At 46.0% G+C, this 19,845-nt stretch overlaps 1 protein-coding gene across 2 annotated transcripts in view; it reads left to right on the forward strand.

Annotated features, from left to right (window-relative positions):
* The first annotated feature begins 3,381 nt into the window (after positions 1-3,381).
* Positions 3,382-19,845, forward strand: part of TRAF3 (TNF receptor associated factor 3) — a 111,493-nt gene continuing 95,029 nt past the window's right edge. For both annotated transcript variants that reach the window (XM_057731943.1, XM_057731944.1), the window contains exon 1: positions 3,382-3,640. The gene's annotated coding sequence lies outside the window, so the exon portion shown is untranslated. The remainder of the gene's footprint in view (positions 3,641-19,845) is intronic.

Here is a 19,845-nt window from a genome sequence, read left to right on the forward strand (position 1 = left end):
CAAATCCCAAAATTTAGGTTTCCCTAAAATGAGGATACCTTCATCTCCCTGACAGGCCCACAGAAATGAGAGAAAATTACAACTTTCTGTGGCCAGTTACCCAGATCTCCCACCTTGCCTTCCCTGTTCTCATCACTTGCAGGAAACCTGTGGCTGTGTTTGCATATCCACCCGTAGGCCTCCTGGGCCTCTCCAGGCCCCATTTCCTCTGCATTTGTTTTTGGCCGTCCCTGTCGAGAGAAGGGGCACCTCTGCCCTTAGCCAGGGTCTACCTGAAGAGCAGTACTGGGCAGGGGTGGGGGGAGGGGGGTACTGGACAGCCCAGCACCGCAGTGCACACTCATGACAGAGCAGGAGGGAGGGGCATGCTTTCCCATGACGACCACCCCCAAACCCTGGGCCACTTCCACCAACTTCAGCAGCTCTTTTAGTCTAAGATACTGTTTTCAAACATCAGGTCATGAACCAACAGTGAGTTGAGAGAGTCACAAGCAACATTTAAAAAATAAATAGAATGGTACAGAAAATATCAGAGTACATCACGTTTAAGTATTCTTATATATATGTGTGTATAAATGCACGTGTTATACACAAGGGGTTTGTAACGTAATATGTATTCAAAAAGTTTGGAGGTCACATGTCTGAACAATTCGTGTAACTGTTTTTGATTTTGCCAGGTGCCCAGGCCCCTCCTGAGGTGATATTTAATAGGTTTGAGTGGGAGAAGTTGCCAGCACTTTTCAGCCCAAGGCAGACCCACGGGGGTGATGGTCTCTGAGTGGGGAGGTGTCCCTTGTGGGTCTGATCGTCACACTCGGGGAGAGGTCTGATGAAACCCCATTCATAGGCCTGAAGACCCCTAACACTAAACAGTGAATACTTTTTCCTCCTCTCTCTGGAAGACAAACAGGAATGACTTCTGAACCACTGTACTTAAGTGAGTCACTCTAATATCTGTGTGCACTTCTCCCAGAAATGCAGCAAACAGAACATGTAATGCTACACAAATTCCTGCGAGAAATTTCTTTGTCCAGCAATGGTGTCAGCTTGTTGTTCCACGTTGCCATAGGGAACAGAAAGCTCTGCCTTTGAAATGCAGCGAGGAGAGCTCTGATTGGCTCTCCTCGCTGCCCACCACCGCTGCCCAGCGGCCCTAACTGCAGGGGACAGAACACCTGCCCCCAAAGCGGTTGCCCAGTTTGGGGCAAACTTCTTTGTGCTGCTTCCCCTCCAATTCCCCAAAGCAGGGGATCCAGAGCTGCTCAGGCGGTGGGAGAAGAGAAAGAAGGGGGAGGAAGGGGGAGAAGAGAAGGAGCAGGCCCTTGCTCCCCAGCAGAGGGCTCAACCACGGCTGGCACCTGAGTCTGCTCATTCTGAGTGCTGCTTGATATGGCCTTGGTAGAGAATAAAACGAGTTGTAGAAAGCCCCTCTGACGGCTCTTTGAAACTTCAACCTTGTTGCTTATTTAAAGGAACCAAGAATACTCCATCCTAGAGAATTTTGAGCAAAGGCCGGTTTTGGCAAAGTCTTAAAAAGACCGCCGTAGAGTGTGAGGCAGGAGGTGGGTGTGGGACCTGGCTGACAGTGTCCGAGGACTGTGGCCTGAGCAGACCTGGGGACCTGGGAGGAGATGGGCAGGTACACCGAGGCCTCCCAGCCTGGGACGCGGGAAACAGTGCGGACCCTGCCCTTTGAGGTCTGTTGCCATTACGACTTCTGACAAGCAGGAAAGGACAGCCAAGGCTCCAGAGTGGAAGTCACTGAGAGGGAAGGGGGAGCTCATCTGGTGGCCCAGGGGTCTGTGAGCGAGGGCCAGCTGGGGTTGGCCTGTCACCCTGACACGGGTGCTGGAGGAACAACCACCATCTCGGGTTGTCTGGCCTGAACTCAGAGAGCTGTGCCCTTTCAGTGACCCAGGCAGGGGTGCTGCAAGGCCGCACCTCTGTGGCTGGAGAACCAGCACCTGTGGGGCTCCAGCAGCCGGGGCAGACTCTCGAGGGTTCTGGAATGTTCCACAGAGGAAGCCTCCGGAGGAGATGCTGGACTTCCTGCCTCTGTTCAACGAGTCATTGGAGACACATAAGAAGGGAGGCTGGCTTAAGCTGGTCACACTGGTCTCAGCTCTGGTCTACGGATCTTTATGAGCCTTCTTGCGAAAAAAGTAAAGTTCATTCTGTCTCCTCAGTGTTCCCGTGTAGACTCGTGCAGTGGTGGCCTTGCTCTTCCGTTGGCCTGGAGCCTGGCAGAGACAGGCCCTCCATGACCCCCCCCCATCGTGCCAGGCCCAGCCAGGCTGGACGCAGTCTTAGGGGACTTTGGGGAATCCTTCGCGGCTGGGGAGGCGAAGGGCCGAGGCCCCTGGAAAAGTGGAGGCCCTGGCCCTGGAGGCTGCACGCGCCCCGGAAGGTCTGGGGGCCAGGGAGGAGGAGGAGGAGGAGGTGCACAGGGCAGCAGAATCTCCGTCCTGGGGCCCCAGGCCAGCCGGGAGCTCTGGGAGCTTACGGCCCACTGGCCGCACCCTTCACACTTGACCAAGACACAACTTCCTGGTGTGCGAGGACCCCGCGAGCAAGGAAACGCCAACCGAGCCCCCTCAGTGAAGAGGAACGGCCGATGGCCCGGCTCTCCTCAAGCAGCGAGCGTGTCTGTGTGAGTGTGTGCCGCGCGCGTGCGTGTGACGGAGCGCGGCTGTGTGGATGCGTGTGCACGTGGGAGAGCACGCGCTCATGTCTGGCACCGAGCGCGTCTCGGGGGCGCGTGTGAACGCGCGTCTGTGAGCGTGTGTCTGCCTGGTGTGTGAGTGTGTGTGTGTGTGACCGTGAGGGGCAGCGGGTGAGAACGCACGCTGGCCGTGCGTCTGGGCCCGTGCCTGAGGGAGTGTGAGCAGTCGTGTGAGACTGTGTGTGGAGTGTGTGTGTGTGTGTGAGAGCGGGGGTGGCTGCCCTGCTGAACCGGGTGACGCCATCGCTCGCGACCGCGAGGGGACCTGCACCTTTCGGGCCCCCACGAGGCTCGCGTGGCTTTTAGACCCGGAAAGGGGCGGACGGCCGGGCGGGGGCCGCGCGGAGCCGCGGGGCGGGCACGCGGGGCGGGGAGGCGCGGGGGGCGCCCGAGGCCGCTCCCGCCCGCGCAGCGGCGCCGTTGCTAAGGCCGGCGGGCGGGCGCCTGGGGGCGGGGGGGGGAGGGGACGGGGGAGGGGGCGGGCCTTAGCAACGGGCGGCGCGCGCGCGCGCGCGCGGGCCAGGCGGGGGCGCGCGGGGCCGCGGCGCGTGGGGCGGCCGCGCTTGCGGGCTCCCGCAGCTCCCCCGCGCGCGCGCGCGCGGGCTGGCGGCGGGGGCGGGGCGGGCGCGCGCCGCGGCGCGCTCCGGCGGCCGGCGGGGATTTCCAGCGCGCGAGAGGAAGTGCCTGGGAGAGGGTGCGTGAGGGCGAGGGAGCGCGGCGCGGCGCGGCCGCCGCGTGCGCGAGCCGGGTTGCAGCCCAGTAGGGACTTTCCAGCCGGCGGCGGCTGCGGCGGCGGCGGCGGCGGCCGCCGGCCCTTCCCCGCCCCCCGACATGGGGCTGCCCGGGGAGCAGGACGCTGCGGACCGCGGCGGAGGACTCGCCCGGCGCCCCTGAGCCGGCCGAGCGGCGCGGACGCGGGTAAGGGGCCCGGCGGGCGGCGGGCGGCTCCATCCCCGGCGGCTCCATCCCGCGCCCTCGGTGGCGGCGGCGGCGGCGGCGGCGGCGGCGGGCGGGCCCGGGGCCGGTCGGCGCGGGGCCGGGGCGGCGCAGGCCCGGCGCCCGGCGGCGAGTGCCCGGTGCGGCGCCGCCTCGCCCCAGCCCCAGCCCGGGCCCGCCCGCCCCCCGGACGCCTCAACTTCGGGAAACTTTGTCCTCCGGCCCGGCCCGGCCGGGGCCCGCGGGCCGGGGCTCCCGCGGCTTTTCAGGAAACGGGGCGCCGAGGCCTCTTGGAAGCGTGACCCCCCCCCCCCGGGGTGGCGAGAAATCAGCATCTCCTGCGGGGCTGTGTGTTTTGCGGGGTGCGGAGCGGACCGATTCGGGTGACTACATAGCCGAACGTGTTCACTCTGGGCTGGCTTCGGTTCTTTTTTTTTTTAAAGCCATTATTTAAAAGTTTATACTGAGTCATTCCTCTGCAGATGAACCTCTGACTGATTCATAATCGGAGAGCTGCAGTGGCCTCGGAGGCAGGCGGGTACTGGGATCCAGTTTGGGGCGAAATGCACACATTCCGCCTTTGGTTAATTGCTCACGCACACTTTGCCACGTTTTCACTGTCACCCCGTTGGGGACATCTATTGAATATTTAGGCCTTTAGAAAGAATTCCGTGTGGAAAAAAATTCTTTACCTTTCACTCGAAAACACAGCAACAGAATGGAAATGGATGGACTGTTGTGGACGTGCTTTGAAATTTAAGAAGCCTTCATGTAATTGTCCGTTAAAGGAAGCAGTTTTATTTCACGTTTTTCGCATTAAGCTCAGAATCAGTTTTCAGAATGAGATGGGGTGTGTGTGTGTGCGCGCGCGCGCGTGCGTGTGTATTATTTATTCATTTATTTTTGTGGAGTCATAAAGGCTGTATTGAGTAGCGTCGTTGCCGCTTCTTAATTTACATTCACAGCATACAACTGAGGAGGAGCCATAAATTTTCTTTTTTTTCCCAGCGTTTGCTGGTGAAGCTTTTGGAAATGTTGTGTTCTGTTATCTCGTGTATGTCTATAAAATCCTTACCTAAAGAAATGACCAGGTGGACCATCAGTTGGTGCTAAAATCTTCTCGTCTTTCACATCTTTGAAAACGGCCTGTTTAAAAGACTGCATCATGTGTAGGATGTCTGGCAAAATAGTGTACGTTGGTTTTTCAGATGAAAGGAAATATTTGCCTTTTCACCGTGTGGTGACAATATGTATACTGAGAATTAGTCCAAGATGAAAGATTCTTTGGCCAAAACAAAAATAAGCCTTATCAGTGTGGAAACTGTGAAATATATCAGATTGGAAATCTGGTGAGTAAGTGCTCAGGACAGAAACCCTGACAGACCTGGGATTCCAGCATCACTAGTTAAAATCAGACCTTATCAGGGATGAGGTTTAAGATGTAAGGTGTCTCACCCAGGCGCCATCTGTTCCAGCTGTCACAATGCAGAAGCCAGGAAAGCAGAGAGCTGGCAGGGAGAATTCCAGCATTTTTTTTTTTTAAGACGTTTACGTGGATTTTTCTGTGAAGGGGAAGAAGACCAATTATTTTCCTTGGATGCTATCCATTCAATTTGGAATTAAGAAGATGGCCTCACTCATTATAAGAAGGGTTGTAAAGACATCCCACTGGAAACAGGCAGTAGCAGTGGCCAATTGTTTCTGTTAATACCATCAAAATATTCCTACTCTTGTTCATGCCTTGAAGAAAGTCCTTCGTTTAACTGAAATATCTGAGCTGCTTTTTGCTGTTTTCCCCTGTGTTTGAGATTATGATTCTGTAAACACCCCTGCTAGAATCCCTTTAATTTTTCACCATGTAAAGTGAGAAGGGCCTTGAGGGGGGTGGATTATCAGGATAGATATGCTAATAAGCTGAAGGATGAGAATGATTTATCACTCCCTTAAAGTCCTTTTTTATGATGTTAAAGCTGTACTTCAAGAAAAACTGTCACTGTGGTGTTGCAAGTCTGGGCTAGCTCAAGCAAACAAAGGAAATTGCGTTAAATTTGCCCATGTCTATTTTCTCATCTGTGTATAGCAAGACTCTCCAAACAGCAAGTGATCTAATCTATCAAATATTATGCAATAGCTGTTTCCTTGTAATGGTCAATTTAAGAACTGTTAACTTAGCAGAGGAGACCTCTTACAGCCAAGGCCTCTGCATCGGTTCCATGGAATCAGGACCCCCTACGTGCTTCTGTACAAGTGTTCATAGAAGAAGAAAAATTATTATTATTATCATTATTATTATTATTTGCTGGGGGAGGAGAGTCATAATATTGACTGCAGATACAGAGAGAAACAGGGAAGAGAGCTACAAAATGAGAAAGGAGGAGGTGAGGCCAGTGGATTTGGAAGGCGACCAGAGAGAGGCAGCCGAGGCCTAAATGTGGAGATGATGCTTAAGCTTGTTCTGGGCAGAAGGAACGAAGCCAGTGTGAGAGAGGGCCGGATGCCTGTGGGCAGAGGGGCAGTAGAGAGAGGTGAATGGGGACGGGGCGGTTTGCGCCATAAGCAGCTGGCTTTGGGTCCAAAGGAGCTCATGGAGATAGAAGATAATGCAATTTTAAACAGAAAAGGAAAAAAATGTAAGAAAACATTATATGTGCTTGTGTAATACCTATTTTTCATAATTAACTAAAAAATACAAAATGGCTTTCTCATTTTAGAGGGCCTTTATTGACTGTGGTCTGTACAACACTCTTCTACACATAGTGAGGGGTGGGGGGCTGGCCAGTCTAGGAAGGAGAGGTGAGGTTTTTATCATTAAGCATCAAAACCTTTGTGGGGCCAGACTTGCTTGTCTCCCATTGCAAACTCATTGGGGTGAGGTGGCAGGTGGTAAGATGTCATAAATGCAGGCGACTGTTGTTGGTTTCTGTCAACTCCAGAAATCACGTTGGAATCTCTTGCTGAATTCTGTATTCTTTGAGATAAGTAGATCATTAACTGGGACTTGGGAGTATTTTTCTCATTTAATTTGATGTTCAGTGAATGTGCCTTGAGTTCCCATAATGTTCTGGTTACAGTGCTAAGTTGAGGGAGATGCTGCACCTGCCTTTGAGGGTGTGGCCTGCAGAAGTCTGGGGCATCTTGGCCCCTGTGCATGGTGAAGGAGGATGCCAGCAACCAGTGGGTATTTGACTGAGGTAGCACCAGGACTGAAGCTTGTGCCAGGAAGGGTGAGGAAAAATGATTTTACCACCCTGCCCTCAGGGAGCTGGCCGCTCAGCTAGAGGGGGAAGACCCACTAGGAGGAAGCTAGAAAAATCATACAACGTAGGCTAAAGTGAATTAGTGGATTGTGCAGAGGACTGGAAATATGGTGGAAGTTCAGAAAGGGAAAGACAGCTCCTGGCTGGCGGGGGTAGTCAGGGAAGGCTTCCAGGAAGTGGGTGTTGAGACCCAGTGTCAGGAAGGCAGGTGCCACGGACCCATCCAGGGCCTCGTGCGGGGCCCTGAGAATGGCAGTACGAGGATTTCTGCCTTCCCGGCTTTGTTTTGGTAAGATGGCATCTGACAGTTTGCAGTCCTGTTGCTTCTTGCCAGTAGGTGCAATCCTGGCGATACTGCTGGTCGGTGGGTTTCCAGTTGTGACGTTTCCCGTGCTGTTCTCTGGCGCCTGCCAGGCCCTTTGTGACCAGGAGCTCAAGCAGGTCAGAGGTCTGCCCTGTGATGAGCCTGATCGACGGTGGGGAACAGAGCAGTGGGCCCCTACCTGGGCGGCAGCACTTTGCTGTCCCTGCTGTTTCTCTTTGTAGATAGAAAGTCTCAAAAGGTGGTGGTGAGGGGAGAGTGTAAATGTTAGAAAGTCCCTTCCCCCCAGACCTACTGCTCTGTCATCCGTGCTGAAGTGACCTAAGTCTCTTTAATTCTCAAGAAATAAAAAAGCACCTTGTAATTTCATTTCATGGTTTACTTTCTCCTAGGGTTTGTTCCATGCTGATTTTTGACTCCATGTTTTTGTTTTGTTTTGTTTTTGTCTTTTTGTTTTGTTTTGTTTTTGGCTGTGACCCACAGCTTATGGGTTCTTATTTCCCTGACCAGGGATTGAACTCAGGCCCTAGGCAGTGAAAGTGTAGAGTCCTAACCACTGGATCATCAGGGAATTCCTGAGTCCGTGTTTTTTTTAATGACATTTGTTTGGTAACTTCTCATGAGGCCATTCTACCAAGAAAGATAACACACCTGCTGTTCTGATATCCTGATTTCCTTTCCAATTAAAACACTGATTCTATAGCAAAACCCAAAAGCGTATTTATTGGAAATGTCATTTCTTTAAGTGAGAGAAAAGCTGAATTGATTAACTGATTGGGATAATGTAATCTTTAGGACCAACAGTAGCATCAGAATACTAAAACATTAGTTTCCAGGAGTCATAATTGTAGTGAAGGTTTTCAGGGACTAACTTTGTACCCTGGAAGGTTAATGACCAGTAGGAGGCCTGCGTATACTTGAGGTACTGAGGTCCTGGTCAGGTGCCCCCCTCTCCCCAGCGCCTGGCACGTGGTAGACTGATCCTCCACCAGTGTTTGTGTTCAGAATCTGCAAGTTTGGGAGAGAAGAGGGATGTGACAGATGCCCACACAGTGGTTGCGTGGGGCTGGGCATTTGTGTCTGCAGGTGGGCGTGCCTTGTGGCCACCTCCTTTGACTGTGCCTCCCACCCCCACCCCCACCCCTGTTCGGATAGCGCTTATTAGCCCCCTGGTTTGTTGCTAGGGGGCTTGTAAGATGGGAGGCTTCGTGCTACATTTTGACTTTCCTGGCTGCTTTTAATGCCTTAAAAAGGAAGAACAGGGAAAGTAGTTCTCTTGAGTCCTTCCTTGCCTAGTAATGCCCGGAAGTCACAACTTTATTCTAGAAATTAAATTCTGTCTTTTTTTCGATTAATATAGCCTGATGTTTGAAACGTTATTATAGGGTAAATTAAGTGTTCTGGTCTCAGAAGCCTTTTCTGTGTGAGAAAGGGCACGGTGTGGTTTTAGTACCTTATGTCTCAAAGCCTTGATAGGAGTCCAAGCCCATTAAGTTTTATCTTAAAATTTAATAGGAGTTTTACATTGTGCTCAGTAATATGTCTGTGTTTTTTACCTTCACTGTAAATGCACTTTGTCCCCTCAGTTTTTGAGTACCTTTGATTCTCCAGGAGGTGCATCGTGGTTGTCCTTGGCTTCCCTGGGATCTGTGAGGGCTGCCCTGGCATTCCCACCATGTATCCTTGGGGCTGTCCACCCCCTTGCTTGGAAGTGTGGGCATGGGGAAGGCACCAGCTTTAAGGACCTGAGTCCCAGTCCTGCCCTCTGTGCACACCAGCAGAACGACCCTGGACAGGCTGCTGGGCCTCTCTGAGTTGGCTTCCCCATCTGTAAAGTGGGATGAACGGCACCATGCGCAGACTTGCTTCTTATGATGAAATGGACAAGAAAGCTTTCTACTGATGTTAATTTTCATAGTAATGGAGGATTGAGATGTAATAGAGTAGGAGTGTTAAGATCTTAGAATGTAAACCTAACATGTCAGACCTTGTTGGTGGGGACCATAGAGATTTTCTAGTTGAGTTCCCTTATTTTACATGGGAGGCAGCTGAGGCTCAGAGTGTTTGGGTAAGGGACTCTCCCAAGTCAGAGCATTATCAGGCACTATTCACCCAGAAGAGAGGGGTTTTTTTTGTTTGTTCTGGTTTTTTTTTTCCCCTGCAGTCTTCATTTTTCCAAGATTGGCCCTAGGGAAGCTGCTTGGCCTCTAATTCCACCTTGGGATAATTGAAGATTATTTAATCAACATATTCTTTTGAAAACTTACCCAGGAGCTTTGCTAGTTGCCAGAGCTAAAAAGTAAAGTATGATACTGTTTGATCACTATCCTCGAGGAGCTTCTGTGAGATGAGTAAGCCAGAAGGATCGTTTGGTTGCAGCACAACGTGGTGGGGGCCATGGTGGTAGCACAGAGGTGCTGTGGGAGTGTGGGGTGCCGGGGCTCAGAGGTGTTTTCCAGGGAGGATGAGCGAGTGATCGAACAGAGGGGGAGCCTGTCAGAGGGCCTGTGAGCCTGCAGAGTTCAGGGGACAGGGCTCAGGAGAAGGGAACTGGCTGCTTTTGGGTGCCGCCTTTGTGCCAGCCTAACCTTTGAGGGAAGAACCATCCCCATTTTACAGGTGAGGAAAAGGAAGAGCATCAGGCCTGTTGGACTCCAGAGTTTGTGTTTTCATCACTGTGCTCTGTGGTCATTTTAAGCTGAATTACAATATAATCCGGTTTTAGATTTTGTTCTTATTCTGAACTCTGTAGTTTTGCTTTCAGATTCTAGATGTTTTAGTTTTGCTGCTATGTAATGCTTTTTAAAAGACATTGTGTATTTTTCCAGCATATGTTTTTCATGCAGCCTTTCCTCTCCTCCAACATCTGTTTTGCCTATATTGACTTACTTTTCCAACTGGTGCTCCGTTCCTTCTCCCTGTTTTGAGTCATTTTCTTAGAGCAGCAACATTGCATTCCACAGCCTTTAATAAGTTCAGTTAAGGCATTCTTTACCCTATGGTCCTCACCAAGGCACAGTTCCAAACTTGATTTACTAATGTGTTTTCTTTCCCCCTTTTCTCTCTTAATTTACATTTAAACCCGTAGTCTAGTAATAATGGTAGTATTTAGGCATTATGTCTTTACAGGGTTTTACAAATATTAGCTCGTTAGTGGTGAACAAGTCCCGGAGGCCTGGTCACTCTGTAGAGAGCTGGTTACAGCCCAGCATAGGCAGATTTCCACCCATTCATCTGGAATTTAATTATAACTGTGGATTGCTTGTGGGAGTATGAGTTAAAGGCAAAGAAGCCTTCTCCACAATTAGCAAGGAAATGATGTCATTGGCTATTTTGGAGAAGATTTTACGTGGCTCTTCTGTTAGAACTACTGTAAGGTTTTGAACATGGAACCAGGAAGGGTCAGTGATGGCTGGACTGAGGTGAGGGGACTTGTTTCACAGCCATCTGTACCCGTGCATAAAGGGACACCGCTGGACACTGAGGCCTCAAGATCAGGTTCCTAGAGTGATAGAGGGTAGGTTTTCTTTGTTCTTACACCAGGTTAGACCTTTTGGCGTCAAGGCAGTGGCATGGGAGAGAGAGCAAGGACTTCATGTTTCTGGAGAAGCCTGCCCTGCCTTCTCCAGGTTGAGGGGTGTTCTGGTGCACCTTGGGTGGGTCTGTAGTGTTGAGATGATGGGCTTCTTAAGGACAGGGTCACTTCATCGTATTTTCACAGTCTGGCCTAAGATGTGCTTAGGCCATCTTAGATTAGACGAATTTACATATGGAATGTATGAATGAATTCTGGTCCTTCCTTTAGCTAACTGTGCTAGTAAGTTCTTTATTCTTTCTGGACCTCAGTTCTCTCATCTATGAAAAGGTAGTTATGAGGACTGAAAGTGAGAATGTGAGTGAGTGTGAGAACCTAGCATATCATGAGTGGTAATTCCTTTCTCTCTTTCCTCTCCTGAGCGATGTTCTAAAGGGACAACATGCTTGTTAGCAAGGTGAACGATAGACTCTCTTGGGAGTACAGCCTGGCCCTGGAAGACAGGTGGGGGTAGAAGCAGCACATTGTTGGACTGTAAAGAAATTATTTGTAACAAAGAATTAAAATATCTAGAAACAAAAATCACTGTATATTTGTACAAAAAGGAATGTCTGTGAATAGACAAAGACCCTCACTTTTTTAGAAAAGCAGTTTTTACGTATGATTATTTTTGATAAATTAAAATTGTATTTCAGTACATAATTTTCTTCCATTATTTAGCAGAATAATATTCTTAAATTCATTCTAATCTCTGTTCAGATGTCACGTCTTCTAGGAGGTTTTCCCTGAACACCCTAGTTAAAATAGCCCATGCTCTCACTCTCTAGTCTTTTACCCTGCTTTTTTAATTTGTAGCAGAAAATATTTGTCGATTATGTTAACCCATTTACTGGGAGAGTGCCTGGAGTATGTTAGATACTCAAGTGTTTCTATGAATCAATCAATCAATCAACTATAATCCAACCAGATTTTTTTTTTATTGAGGCAAAATTCACATAACTTTCAATTAATTGTCTTAAAGTGTACATTTCAGTGGTATGTAGTGTATTCACAATTTTGTGCAACTACCAGCTCGCTCTAGTTTCAAAACTTTTTCATCATCCTGTAAAAATCTCCGTACCTATTAAGTAGTCATTCCCCATCCCCTCTTTCTTCCAACTTCTGATGACCTCTTATTTGCATTCTGTTGCTATAGATTTGCTTGTTCTGAGTATATCATGTAAAAGGGATCATATAATCCGTGACCTTTTGTGTCTAGCCTCTTCACTTAGCATAATGTGTTGGTTTTTCGGTTTATTTGTTTTTTGAAATATTTATTTATTTATTTTGGCAGTGCTGGGTCTTAGTTGCAGCATGTGGAATCTTTGTTGCGGCATGTGAGGTCTTTAATTGCGACATGTGGGCTTTTAGTTGCGGCATGCGGGCTCTTCGTTGCAGCATGCGGGATCTAGTTGCCTGACCAGGGATCGAACCTGGGCTCCCTGCATTGGGAGCGTGAAATTTTAACCACTGGACCACCAGGGAAATCCTAGCCTAATGTTTTTCAGGTACATCCAAGTTGTAGCATGTATAGGTCGTTTGTTCCTTTTTGTGGCTGAATAATATTTCATTGTGTGTATATATCACAATTGATTTATCTAGTCATCCACTGTTGGACGTTTGGATTGTTTTTACCTTTTGGCTGTTATGAATAATGTGTACAAGTTTCCATGTGGATGTGGTGTCCTCATTTCTCTTGGGTATTATACCTAGGAGTGGAATTGCTGGGTTGTATGGTCTTTCTGTGTCTAACTTGTTCCCACCTGCAATGTCTTTGCCAACCTGTGCACATCTTTGCCAACATTTATTTTGTTTTGTTTTGTTTTGATTAAATCTATTTTAGTGGATGTAAAATGTTATCTCATTGTGGTTCTGTATTTCCTTAATAACCAATGGTACTGAACATCTTTTCATTGTGTATGTTTTTTGGAACAATGTCCATTCAAGTCCTTTGCCCATGTTTTAATTGGGTTGTCTTTTTGTTATTGAGTTGTAAGAGTTCTTTATATATTTTGGGTATTAAACCCTTAATAGATATATGGTTGACAAATATTTTTTCCCATTCCGTAGGTTTTTTCACATTCTTGATAGTGTCCTTTGATGCACAAAATTTTTTAATTTTAACAAATTCCACTTTATTTTGTTGTTGTTCCTTGTGCTTTTGGTATCAAACTTGAGAATCCATTACCAAATCTGAGGTCATGAAGATTTACCCCTATGTTTTATAGTTTCAGCTCTTACATTTAGATCTTTGGTCTATTTTGAGTTAATTCTTATATTTGGAATGAAGTAGGGGTCGCACTTCATTCTTTTGCATTTGGTTATTCAGTTGTCCCAGCACCATTTGTTGAAGAGACTATTCTTTCTCTATTGGATGGTCTTGGCACCTTTTTTGGAAATAAATTAGCCATAGATGTTTGAATTTATTTCTGGACTCTCATTTCTATTCCATTGGTCTATATGTCTGTCCTCATGCCAGTAGCACACTGTTTTTTTTTTTTTTTTTAAGCTCTTTATTGGAATATAATTGCTTTACACTGTTGTGCCAGTAGTTTCTGTACACCAGAGTGAATCAGCTGTATTTATACATATTTTCCCATATGCCCTCCCTCCCACGACTCCCCCCCCACCCTCCTTATTCCAGCCCTTTACACTGTTTTGATTATTGTAGCTTTGTAGAAAGTTTTGAAGTAGTAAGTTTGAGAAGTGTGAGTCTTCCAACTTTATTTTTCTTTTTCAGTATTGCTTTGGCTACTTGGCACCCTTTGTAGCTCCATATTAATTTGAGGATCAGTTTTTCTCTTTCTGCAAAAAGGTCATTGGAATTTTGGCAGGGAGTGCATTGAATCTGCTTTGGGGAATTGCCATGTAGTAGTAAGTCTTCCAGTTCATGATCATGGATATCTTTCCATTTATTTACACCTTTAATTTCTTCCAGCAAGATTTTATAGTTTCAGTATATAAATTTTTCACATCCTTGGTTAAATTTATGCCTGTGTATTTTATTCTTTTGGATGCTATTGTAAATGGAATTATTTCTTTAATTTTCTTTTTGAATTGTTCATTGCTCGCGTATAAAAACACAACTGATTTTTGTGTGTTGATCATATACCCTGCAGCCTTGCTGAATTTAGTTATTACCTCTGTTAGTTTTTTGGTAAATTCCATGGGATTTTCTATATATAGAATCATGTCATCAGCAAATAGATAGTTTCGTTCTTTCCAGCGTTGGTGCCTTTTATTTCTTTTTCTTGCCTAACTGCTCTGGCCAGGACTTCTACTGCAGTATTGAATAGCAGTGGTGAAAGCAGACATCCTTGTCTAATTCCTGATCTTAGGGGCAAGCTTTTCAGTGTGATTATGAAGTTACGTGTAGCTTTAAAAAATAAATGCTCTTTGTCATGTTAAGGAATTTCCCTTAAATTCCTAGTTTACTGATTGTTTTGTGATGAAAGGTTGTTTAATTTTGTCAAATGCTTTGTGTGTGTCTATTGATATAATCATGTGTTTTTCCCCCCTTCTTCTATTAATGTGCTGTTTGTTTGTTTATTTATTGGCTGTGTTGGGTCTTTGTTGCTGTGCGTGGGCTTTCTCTAGTTGTGGCAAGGGGGGAGGCCACTCTTTGTTGTGGTGCTCAGGCTTCTCATTGTGGTGGCTTCTCTTATTGTGGAGCATGGGCTCTAGGCATGCGGGCTTCAGTAGTTGTGGCATACAGGCTCAATAGTTATGGCTTGCAGACTCTAGAGCACAGGCTCAGTAGTTGTGGCACATGGGCTCAGTTGCTCCAAGGCATGTGGGGTCTTGCTGGTCCAGGGATCGAACTTGTGTCCCCTGCATTGGCAGGTGGGTTCTTAACCACTGCGCCACCAAGGAAGTCCCTGATGTGTTTCATTAATTGATTTTTGTATGTTGAACCTCCTTGCTTTCCTGGGATATATCTCACTTTGTCATGGTGCATAATCCTTTCAGTGTGTTGTTGAATTTGGTTTGCTGTTATTTTGTTGAGAATTTTTGCTTCTGTGTTCACGTGGGATATTGGTCTTTAGTTTTCTTTTCTTGTATCTTTGTCTGGCTTTGGTATCAAGGTGACAACTACATTTTGATTGTACATTGTGTTTCTTCAGAATTTTGAAACATGTCCTCAGTAGTGTATAGAAAATTCTAGGAGGGTTTTGAAGCAGATAGGACAACTCTCTGATGATGATCAAACCACATACCTCCTTGTTTTCCAACGTGAGGCTACCCCAGTGGTTAATAGCTAGGAAAATCCTGGCTGACATTACTACCATAACTCTGTGTCCACCAGTGGAGAATGGAGGAAGGGACTCTATTCCTGATGCCAGTGCCAGAGCTTGTGTCATTTCCTGAAAAAGCCACAGATTGTTTCAGATAATGCTTGCTGAGTAGCAAACCATCCTAAGCATCTGTGACCTAAAACAGTAATTTGTTATTAGATAGTATGGTTCTGTGGGTTGGCCAGACCAGGCTCAGCTGGGTGATTCTTCTGCTCTATGGGGCATTAACTGAAGCCATTCACTGGTATTCATCTGACCTCTGATCTGGTCTGGAGGGCCCCAAATGCCTATACCCACATGTTTGGATGGTTGGAAGCCCAGGCTTAGTGGTTCCTCACTTTCCACATAGTGTCAGGGCCTCATCAGATGGCCTCTCTGCTAGGGTGTTTGGACTTCTTACATGGCAGGTGAAGACTTCTAGAGTGATTGCTCTAGGAGAGGAACTGGGGCTGGCAAATCGGTATAGCATTTCTCTTGCTGTGTTCTGTTGATCAAAGAACCCACGGAACTCCCAGATTAAGGAGAGGGCACATAGAGTCTAGCTCATGATGAGAGGAGTGCCAAGGAATCTGATCATCTTTAATCCACTACATGTTTGGTGGTTAGATTCCATAGTGCGGTTGGCAGTACTCATATTGTATATACTTTTTAAGAGAGGCTGTTGTGGGCTAAAATGGAAAGCCCAACTGTTGTGTGTTTCTCATTTTCTGTGAGGAAATGCGTTCTGTATTCTGAACCAAGAATTCACGAATAAACTTTTGAAATACACCCATTCATAAAATGGTAATTGCCTGTATAAAATGTGTGATTTATTTAATTAGGCATCCTTGATCATCTGTGTGTCAGGAGTTTTTCAAGTATAACTTAGGGTCCACAAATTTTCCCTTCATTTTAAAAATTATTTTAAAACTTCACTTTCATTTTGAAGACTGTTATAATTCTCTCTGTTTACAAAGTTTCATCGAGAATGTATTAGTAAGCTTATATGTCCTAAATTTACTTTTCTTCACCCTAGATCATTCTAGTAAATCCCCTAGGGATTTATTAGAATAAAGTTAGAGCTGTTTGTGTATAAAAGGGTGGGATACTTTGATAGCATGTGCAGAGGTGTGTATGCATTGGTTCTAACTGGAAATCTCATTTTCTGTGAATCTGCCTGCTCAGCCTGTCTCAGTGGATTGTTGCAACACTGAGTAGGAGCAAATGTGATGAGGTCAGAGGGGACAGAGGGATTGGATTTAAATAGTGAAACAAGGAATCTGCATCTTTGGTTCTAGTGGAGCCACCAGGTATTGGGGTTAATATGGGTGGAGGGGACGGAGCTGTGTCCCACGTGCTCCCCCCTGCCTCACACAGGGCTGCCCTTGTAGCTTCTGGGCCCAGAGGCGGCACAGCAAGAGCTGCCCCAGTTCTGTGTTTCCCTAGCGTGGTTTGTCTTTGCTCCCAAATACCCATCACTCTAGGGCATCTAACCTGTCCAAAGTAGGTGTGAATGAAGAGAGTTAGCCACTTTACGTGGTAGATACACTGGGGTGACTGACCAATGCGTGGAATTTCAGGGCATCCTGGGAGCTCCTGAACCCCCTCCAGTCATGCCTGACATAAGACCCTCTGGTCAAGATGGTCTGAATTCTCTTACTATAAAGTTTTATGTGAATACACACACACACACACACACACACACACACACACACACACACACACACACACATATATTTTTGGTATGGTGTGCCCATTCCTTATTCTGTTCTTTCTGTGAACTACAGAAGTTTGCTGGCCTTTCCCATTTCATCAAGGAGAAAGTAATTGCTCTCTGCAAGCTTTAGGGGATGCTTCTTTTGATTCTACTTACCTCTTTCATTCACTGTTACGTTCAGAATTCTCTCTACCAGAATGTGGTGACTGAGGCCCAGGGGTGACCAGCACAGGGGCTAAAGAAGGGTAATGAGACTTGAGGACTGGGGAGGCTGGTAACCAAGGGAGGGAGGATGGGGGTCAGGAGGGCAATGGCATTCACAGTGAGAGATAAGGGCTCCTAAAGCTTTGATGTTCTGTTCTTCTAAGTATAACACTGCAGTTTATAAGTTTCTAAAGTACATGGAGTGATGGAAAGCATGGAGACCACCTGTTGACGAGCCAGGGCTGGAGAGGTAGGGGTGGGGGATAGTGGCCTCCCTGCGATAGAAGCCCTGCTGCGGAGAGACAAGATTCAGGTAGGCCTCAGGGACCAGCAGGCTAGACCCACCAGTCTTTGTGGCTTTGGGCAACTTATTTAACCTTTGAAACCTCTGTCTCCTTTCATCGTAGACGGGAATAGTAGTGTTATGGTTGTTGTGAAAATAAAATAGTAAGCCTTAAAAAATGAATTCACCAGAAAAATGAAATATGGTATTTAAGGCTAAAGGAACATGCATTTTTCAGCCCAGGAAAGAAAAAATAGAGGATATGTCCAGCAAACATTCACCATTTCAGCACATATTTATCTACTAGGTGCCTGGCTGAGTTTAGTGCTCAGTTTTGTGTGTGTGTGTGTGTGTGTGTGTGACTTGTATAAGGAAAAACAACATTAAATGAACACTGATCAAATTTTTTTTAGCTCCGCCAACTTTAAAAATAATTTATTGAGGCTTCCTAGGTGGCGCAGTGGTTAAGAATCCGCCTCCCAATGCAGGGGACAGGGGTTCGATCGCTGCTCCAGGAAGATCCCACATGCTGCGGAGCAACTAAGCCCGTGCGCCACAACTGTTGAGCCTGCGCTTTAGAGCCTGTGAGCCACAGCTATTGAGCCCATGTGCTGCAACTGCTGAAGCCCACGCACCTAGAGCCTATGCTCCACAACAAGAGAAGCCACGGCAATGAGAAGCCCATGCACCACAACGAAGAGTAGCTCTCACTCACTGCAACTAAAGAAAGCCCGCGCACAGCAAAAAAAACCCCAACACGGCCAATAAAATAAATTAATTAATTAAAAAAAATAATTTATTGAAGTATAGTTGATTTACAGTGTTGCGTTAGTTTCAGGTGTACAGCACAGTGATTCATTTGTTTATGTATACATATATATTTTTTTCCTTATAGGCTATTACAAAATATTGAATATAGTTCCCTGTGCTATACAGTAGGTCCTTGTTGGTTATCTATTTTGTATAGATATATGTATATATATTAATCCCAGCCTCCTAATTTATCCCTCCCTCCCTCTTTCCCCTTTGATAACCATAAGTTTGTTTTCTATGTCTGTGGGTATATTTCTGTTTTGTAGGTAAGTTCATTTGTATCTTTTTTTTTTTTTTTTTAGATTCCACAGATAAGTGATATTATATGATGTTTGTCTTTCTCTTGTCTTGCTTACTTAGTATGATAATCTCTAGGTCCATCCACGTTGCTGCAGATGGCATTATTTCATTCTTTTTTATGGCTGAGTACCATTTTCTGTATATACAGCACATCTTCTTTATCTGTTCATCTGTCGATGGGCATTTAGGTTGCTTCCATGTCTTGGCTGTTGTAAATAGTGCTGCTGTGAACATTGAGGTGCATGTATCTTTTCGAGTTACAGTTATCTCTGGATATATGCCCAGGAGTGGGATTGCAGGATCTATGGCAACTCTATTTTTAGTTTTTTAAGGACCCTCCATACTGTTCTTCATAGTGGCTGCACCAATTTATATTCCCACCAACAATGTAGGAGGGTTCCCTTTTCTCCACACCCTCTCCAGCATTTATTTGTAGACTTTTTGATGATGGCCTTTCTGAGTGGGGTGTGAGGTGGTACCTCATTGTAGTTTTAATTTGCATTTATTTAATAATTAGCAATGTTAAGCGATTTTTCATGTGCCTGTTGGCCATCTGTGTGTCATAGTTTCCTTTGCTGTGCAAAAGCTTTTAAGTTTAACTAGGTCCCATTTTTTGGTTTGTTTTTATTTCCGTTACTCTAGGAGACTTATCTAAAAAGACACTGCTGCGATTTATGTCAAAGAGTGTTCTCCCTATGTTTTCCTGTAGGAATCTTATAGTATCTGGGCTTACATTTATGTCTTTAATCCATTTTGAGTTTATTTTTGTATTTGATGTTAGAGAATGTTCTAATTTCTTTTTTTTGCATGCAGCTGTCCAGTTTTCCCAGCATCACTTATGGAAGAGACTGTCTTTTCTCCATTGTATATTCTTCCTCCTTTGTTGTAGATTAATTGACCATAGATGCATGGGTTTATTTCTGGGCTTTCTATCCTATTCCATTAATCTAAATGTTTCTTTTGGTACCAGTACCATACTGTTTTGATTACTGTAGCTTTGTAGTATAGTCTGAAGTTAGGGAGCCTGATTCCTCCAGCTCCATTTTTCTTTCTCAAGATTGCTTTGGGTCTTCTCTGTTTCTCTTCAGGGTCTTTTGTGTTTCCATACAAGTTAAAAAAAATTTTTTTTTGTTCTAGTTCTGTGACAAATGCCATTGGTAATTTGATAGGGATTGCATTGGATCTGTAGATTGCCTTGTGTAGTATAGGCATTTTAACAGTATTGATTCTTGCAATGCAAAGAATCTAAGAATATGATATATCTTTCCATTTGTTTGTGTAGTCTTTAGTTTCTTTCATCAGTGTCTTATAGTTTTTGGAGTACAGGTCTTTTACCTCCTTGGGTAGGTTCATTTCTACGTATTTTATTCTTTTTGATGTGATGGTAAATGGGATTGTTTCTGTAGTTTCTTTTTCTGATCTTTCATTGTTATTGTATAGAAA

The sequence above is a fragment of the Hippopotamus amphibius genome, chromosome 4 (genome assembly GCF_030028045.1).
Source record: "Hippopotamus amphibius kiboko isolate mHipAmp2 chromosome 4, mHipAmp2.hap2, whole genome shotgun sequence".
NCBI lineage: Eukaryota > Metazoa > Chordata > Mammalia > Artiodactyla > Hippopotamidae > Hippopotamus > Hippopotamus amphibius.